Raw genomic sequence first — 7,032 nt, forward strand, 5'->3', positions numbered from 1 at the left:
CACCTATAACGAATAAAAACATGACCGGATATATCTAAGGCCTATAACAGGAGCATTCTAGAGCCACAGCCAGATATCCTTCCTGCGTCAGAGCGAAGTGAACAAAGGCCGGACACTTTTTTCCCAGGCCATTTATAAGCTCTCAGTTCTGCCTAGCAACCCCATTTCAACTCTCACTATTCGCGGACACCCAGGGGAAGACGTATGCAGTGCATCTCAACCAATAGAAGACAGGCAAATTAATAAACTGACCTGGAAACAGCTTGCAGATTTCAGCATTCTCACATCCTCATAGGAAAAGTGCTCCACCTCCTGTTCTGTTTCACTCACAGATATAATTCTAACGGTTTTAGAAACTAGAGAGTGATTTCTATCCAATAGTAATAATAATATGCATATTGTACGAGCAAGAATTGAGTACGAGGCTTTGTTTAATTTGGGAACGAAATTATTACAAAGTGCAAATAGCACCCCCTATTGAGAAGAAGTTTTAAGGTTAGAATTAGTTTTAGGGTTAGAATTAAGTTAAATATTAAGGTTAGGAGCTAGGGTTAGTTGTAGGGTTAGGGTTAGGAGCTAGGGTTAGGTTTAGGGTTAGGATAAAGTTTAGGTTTTTGGGTTAGGGTTAGGGTTAGGGTTAGGGTTAGGGTAAGAGTACGGGTTAGGATTAGGGTTAGGTTTAGGGTTAGGGGTTAGGGAAAATTGGATTTTGAATGGGACTGAACTGTATGTCCCCACAAGGTTAGCTGTACAAGACTGTGTGTGTGTGTGTGTGTGTGTGTGTGTGTGTGTGTGTGTGTGTGTGTGTGTGTGTGTGTGTGTGTGTGTGTGTGTGTGTGTGTGTGTGTGTGTGTGTGTGTGTGTGTGTGTGTGTGTGTGTGTGTGTGTGTGTGTGAGAGTGAGGGTGTTTAGGTACTGTGGGATTATTTCATTGATTTGGCTCATTGGACAGGTCAGAGTCTATGTTTGAAGTTGTAGAGTGGTTTTCGGCAATACACTGGTGTTGTATTCATGGATTTAGCTGTTGAAATTCTGTCCTGGAACCCCCTATTGGCAATGGGCTGAGCCACCAATGTCTTCAAATCCTAGGGGAGAGAGGAGCTGTTACCCCGGGGGAGAGAGGAGCTGCTACCCCTGGAGAGAGAGGAGCTGCTACCCCTGGGGTGAGAGGAGCTGCTACTCCTGGGGAGAGAGGAGCTGCTACCCCTGGGGTGAGAGGAGCTGCTACTCCTGGGGAGAGAGGAGCTGCTACCCCTGGGGTGAGAGGAGCTGCTACTCCTGGGGAGAGAGGAGCTGCTACCCCTGGAGAGAGAGGAGCTGCTACCCCTGGAGAGAGAGGAGCTGCTACTCCTGGGGAGAGAGGAGCTGCTACCTCTGGGGAGAGAGAGGAGCTGCTACCCCTGGGGGGAGAGGAGCTGCTTCCCCTGGGGAGAGAGGCGCTGCTACCCCTGGGGTGAGAGAGGAGTTGCTACCCCTGGGGTGAGAGAGGAGCTGCTACCCCTGGGTTGAGAGAGGAGCTGCTACCCCTGGGTTGAGAGAGGAGCTGCTACCCCTGGGGAGAGAGGAGTTGCTACCCCTGGGGAGAGAGGAGCTGCTACCCCTGGGGAGAGAGGAGCTGTTACCCCTGGGGAGAGAGGAGCTGCTACCCCTGGGGAGAGAGGAGCTGCAACCAGGAGAGACTGTGACCCTGCTCATGAAGAGCTTATCGGTTGGTGATTGTTGGGGCACGTTTGGTAGGAGCTTCAGTGATGAAGACTGTTCAACTTGCTGATGTTTCACAATATGCCATGGCCGTCTCAGTCACCAGGTCTAAAAACTTACCATCAACAAAACACCAAATGATGGAATTTCTTGTGGAAGAATGGTGTCACATCCCTCCAATAGAGTTCCAGACAGTTGTAGAATGTATGTCAAGGCACATTGTAAGAGCTGTAAAGAGAGAGGGAGTCAGAGAGAGAACAGGCAGAACCTGATATGTAAATGAGCAGTGCAAACGAAAGTAACTTTCGATGACCTAATGATCATTCCCGACTCTGCTTCTACTGAGAGATAAAAGGTAAGACAATGATTGTTACGTGTTTTCCTATAGTTGATTATATTGTTATGTGTATTCATATAGTTGATGATATTGTTATGTGTAATCATATAGTTGGTGATATTGTTATGTGTATTGATATAGTTGATGATATTTTTGGTGGGCAGTGTTAGAATAAGCCTACTCTCCTTAAAATATTTTCGCCATAAATTAGATGCGTGGAGTGAATTCGTTCTGTGCTCATCTGTGTTCCCCAGGGTGATCGCTCATACACTATCTAGAATCTAAAAGGATTATTTTGCTGTCCCCATAGGAGAACCCTTTTTAGAACCATTTTTGGTACTCGGTAGAACCCTTTCCACAGAGGGTTCTACATGGAAGCCAGAAGAGTTCTACCTGGAACCCAAAAGAATATCCGATGGGGACAGCTTGAGGACCCATTTGGAACCCTTTATTCTAAGAGTGTACTGTATCATAGGTCTATAGACATGTCTTCTCGAAACAGGCTTAAAACACAATAAGCAACAAACAAACATTTTCTCTTTCTAATCTACGTTTTCTGCTTTTCACTCAGTTGTGTGAAAGAGAGAGAAATAAATATTGTGGAAAGCCTAACGAATTACACTTCCTCAAAACAGGTTGTGTGTATTCATTAGTGCCGACCGTAGCAAAACGTTTGGCAACAGAAACAGTTTAGGTCACATTGTACAGCGTTTAGAGTAAACTGTTTATGTTTTATGCAACATTTTAAAACTGTTGGCTGTGGAGAAAACTAACGAATACAACCCAGGTTGTAGCCTACAACTCGGCATGTTTATACCTGCCTGATGCTGAAACCTGAACGTACCCTGGGGGGTATACTATGATGCAAGATAGATTTACTGGTTTTCTAAAGCTAGCCAGCTTCAGTTAGCATCACATTCCAGCTCAGGCCTCATCCATAAGAATACACAGTCATCATTGATACGTAGGAAAGATGGGCAAATTCTCGTTGGTCTTGGCATTCCTCAAAGTATTTTAAAGGTTAGTCGATGTCAGACATTCAATAGTCAGAGTAGGTTTGAGCTATGATCCCTTATCATGTTGACAAACCTGATGGTCGGTGTGAACTGATCTGAACAGGTTTAGGCTGATCATCTATGATATATTTGACTAGGCAAGTCAGTTAAGAACAAATTCTTATTCACAAAGAACGCCTTGTCCGGCCCATCCTGGACGACGCTGTTCCAATTGTGAGCCGCCCTATGGGACTCCCAACCACAGCCAGATGTGATGCTGTCTGGATTCAAACCAGGGACTACAGTGACATCTCTTGCACTGAGATGCAGTGCCTTAGACCACTGTGCCACTCGGGAGCAAGAGTCGAGGTTTAGACCTCGATCTGCATATCACTATACATTATAACCTAGTCTACGTTACATAATATAACATCTACATTTCACTAACAACCCACTACTATACATTATAACCTAGTCTACTTTACATAATATAACATCTACATATCACTAACAACCCACTACTATTCATTATAACCTATCCTACTTTACATAAAATCACATCTACATATCACTACAACTCACTACTATACATTATAACCTAGTCTACTTTACATAATATAACATCTACATATTTTATTTATTTATTTTATTTATTTAACCTTTATTTAACCAGGTAGGCAAATTGAGAACACGTTCTCATTTACAATTGCGACCTGGCCAAGATAAAGCAAAGCAGTTCGACACATACAACAACACATAGTTACACATGGAGTAAAACAAACATATAGTCAATAATACAGTGAGAAAAAAAAAATAAGTCTATATACAATGTGAGCAAGTGAGGTGAGATAAGGGAGGTGAAGGCAAACAGATATATGTATAGATAAATAAAAATATAAAAAGGCCATGGAGGCGAAGTGAGTACAACACAGTAAGTAAAATAAAAGCTGAAAAAAAACACTGGAATGGTTGGTTTGCAGTGGAAGAAAGTGCAAAGTAGAGACAGAAATAATGGGGTGCAAAGGAGCAAAATAAATTAATAAATACAGTAGGTAAAGAGGTAGTTGTTTGGGCTAAATTGTAGATGGGTTATGTACAGGTGCAGTAATCTATGAGCTGCTCTGACAGCTGGTGCTTAAAGCTAGTGAGGGAGATAGGTGTTTCCAGTTTCAGAGATTTTTGTAGTTCGTTCCAGTCATTGGCAGCAGAGAACTGGAAGGAGAGGCGTCCAAAGGAAGAATTGGTTTTGGGGGTGGCTAGAGAGATATACCTGCTGGAGCGCGTGCTACAGGTAGGTGCTGCTATGGTGACCAGCGAGCTGAGATAAGGGGGGACTTTACCTAGCAGGGTCTTGTAGATGACCTGGAACCAGTGGGTTTGGCGACGAGTATGAAGCGAGGGCCAGCCAACGAGAGTGTACAGGTCGCAGTGGTGGGTAGTATATGGGGCTTTGGTGACAAAACGGATGGCACTGTGATAGACTGCATCCAATTTATTGAGTAGGGTTTTGGAGGCTATTTTGTAAATGACATCACCGAAGTCGAGGATTGGTAGGATGGTCAGTTTTACAAGGGTATGTTTGGCAGCATGAGTAAAGGATGCTTTGTTGAGGAATAGGAAGCCAATTCTAGATTTGACTTTGGATTGGAGATGTTTGGTGTGGGTCTGGAAGGAGAGTTTACAGTCTAACCAGACACCTAGGTATTTGTAGTTGTCCACATATTCTAAGTCAGAGCCGTCCAAAGTAGTGATGTTGGACAGGCGGGCAGGAGCAGGCAGCGATCGGTTGAAGAGCATGCATTTGGTTTTACTTGTATTTAAGAGCAGTTGGAGGCCACGGAAGGAGAGTTGTATGGCATTGAAGCTCGCCTGGAGGGTTGTTAACACAGTGTCAAAAGAAGGGCCAGAAGTATACAGAATAGTGTCGTCTGCGTAGAGGTGGATCAGAGAATCACCAGCAGCAAGAGCGACATCATTGATGTAAGCAGAGAAGAGAGTCGGTCCAAGAATTGAACCCTGTGGCACCCCCATAGAGACTGCCAGAGGCCCGGACAACAGACCCTCCGATTTGACACACTGAACTCTATCAGAGAAGTAGTTGGTGAACCAGGCGAGGCAATCATTAGAGAAACCAAGGCTGTCGAGTCTGCCAATGAGGATGTGGTGATTGACAGAGTCAAAAGCCTTGGCCAGGTCAATGAATACGGCTGCACAGTATTGTTTCCTATCGATGGCGGTTACGATATCGTTTATGACCTTGAGCGTGGCTGAGGTGCACCCATGACCAGCTCTGAAACCAGATTGCATAGCGGAGAAGGTGTGGTGTGATTCGAAATGGTCGGTAATCTGTTTGTTGACTTGGCTTTCGAAGACCTTAGAAAGGCAGGGTAGGATAGATATAGGTCTGTAGCAGTTAGGGTCAAGGGTGTCTCCCCCTTTGAAGAGGGGGATAACCGCAGCTGCTTTCCAATCTTTGGGGATCTCAGACGACACGAAAGAGAGGTTGAAGAGGCTAGTAATAGGGGTGGCAACAATTTCAGCAGATAGTTTTAGAAAGAAAGGGTCCAGATGATCTAGCCCGGCTGATTTGTAAGGGTCCAGATTTTGCAGCTCATTAAGAACATCAGCTGACTGTATTTGGGAGAAAGAGAAATGGGGAAGGCTTGGGCGAGTAGCAGAGGGGAGGGCAGTGCTGTTGTCCGGGGTAGGGGTAGCCAGGTGGAAAGCATGGCCAGCCGTAGAAAAATGCTTATTGAAATTCTCAATTATAGTGGATTTGTCGGTGGTGACAGTGTTTCCTATCTTCAGAGCGGTTGGAAGCTGGGAGGAGGTGTTCTTATTCTCCATGGACTTTACGGTGTCCCAGAACTTTTTTGAATTTGTGTTGCAGGAAGCAAATTTCTGCTTGAAAAAGCTAGCCTTGGCTGTTCTAACTGCCTGTGTATATTGGTTTCTGGCTTCCCTGAAAAGTTGCATATCACGGGGGCTGTTCGATGCTAATGCAGAACGCCATAGGATGTTTTTCTGTTGGTTAAGGGCAGTCAGGTCAGGAGAGAACCAAGGGCTATATCTGTTCCTGGTTCTAAATTTCTTGAATGGGGCATGCTTATTCAAGATGGTGAGGAAGGCATTTTAAAAAAATGACCAGGCATCCTCTACTGACGGGATGAGATCAATATCCTTCCAGGATACCCCGGCCAGGTCGATTAGGAAGGCCTGCTCGCTGAAGTGTTTCAGGGAGCGTTTGACAGTGATGAGTGGAGGTCGTTTGACCGCTGACCCATTACGGATGCAGGCAATGAGGCAGTGATCACTGAGATCTTGGTTGAAAACAGCAGAGGTGTATTTGGAGGGCAAGTTTGTTAGGATGATATCTATGAGGGTACCCGTGTTTACGGAATTGGGGTGGTACCTGGTAGGTTCATTGATAATTTGTGTGAGATTGAGGGCATCAAGCTTAGATTGTAGGGTGGCTTGGGTGTTGAGCATGTTCAAATTTAGGTCGCCTAGCAGCACGAGCTCTGAAGATAGATGGGGGGCAATCAGTTCACATATAGTGTCCAGAGCACAGCTGGGGGCAGAGGGTGGTCTATAGCAGGCGGCAACGGTGAGAGACTTGTTTTTAGAGAGGTGGATTTTTAAAAGTAGAAGTTCAAATTGTTTGGGAACAGACCTGGATAGTATAACAGAACTCTGCAGGCAGTCTTTGCAGTAGATTGCAACACCGCCCCCTTTGGCCGTTCTATCTTGTCTGAAAATCTTGTAATTGGGGATAAAAATTTCTGAATTTTTGGTGGTCTTTCTAAGCCAGGATTCAGACACGGCTAAAACATCCGGGTTGGTAGAGTGTGCTAAAGCAGTGAACAAAACAAACTTAGGGAGGAGGCTTCTAATGTTAACATGCATGAAGCCAAGGCTATTACGGTTACAGAAGTCATCAAAAGAGAGCGCCTGGGGAATAGGAGTGGAGCCAGGTACTGCAGGGCCTGGATTCACCTC

Source organism: Salvelinus fontinalis, chromosome 37, assembly GCF_029448725.1.
Source record: "Salvelinus fontinalis isolate EN_2023a chromosome 37, ASM2944872v1, whole genome shotgun sequence".
Classification (NCBI taxonomy): Eukaryota; Metazoa; Chordata; class Actinopteri; order Salmoniformes; family Salmonidae; genus Salvelinus; species Salvelinus fontinalis.